Genomic DNA, 528 nt, shown 5'->3' on the forward strand with positions numbered 1-528 from the left:
CTTCGGGAATTGTCGGGAGATTACTAGATATAGGGTAGTCTGGCATATGTAAGAGGGTGACAACGTGACGGCAGAATAATGTGTGTGTAGACAGCGAGTAATTGATCGGCAGTCAGATAGTATTATTGAGCACGCTCGTTGTTATAGCGTTTGTTTTAGCGCGATTGTTGAAATTAAGTGTATCGTAAAGTTATATTCGGAAAGAATAAACCAGTTTTATTAAGTAAGGACTTGTGTCGCTAAAGTTTCGTCAGAACGAAGTTACGGAAAATCAATTAACGAACGGAGAGGTAACAATATTTTTAAGCATATGCCTCTATTTAGTTATATGTCTAACTTCATTATGTGCGTGTGTGTTTAGAAATTTCTAATATTATGACGAAGTTATTTCCTCTTGCACTAAGATGAAGAATAAGATATGATCAACGATCTTACTTTTAGTAGATCAGTGTTTTGTAAGCCCAATTCCAAAATTGTGTTTTTACTAATTAAAAAACGTAATTTGTATAATGATCGGTAGTTTAGACT

The sequence above is a fragment of the Limulus polyphemus genome, unplaced genomic scaffold (assembly GCF_000517525.1).
Source record: "Limulus polyphemus unplaced genomic scaffold, Limulus_polyphemus-2.1.2 Scaffold3335, whole genome shotgun sequence".
NCBI lineage: Eukaryota > Metazoa > Arthropoda > Merostomata > Xiphosura > Limulidae > Limulus > Limulus polyphemus.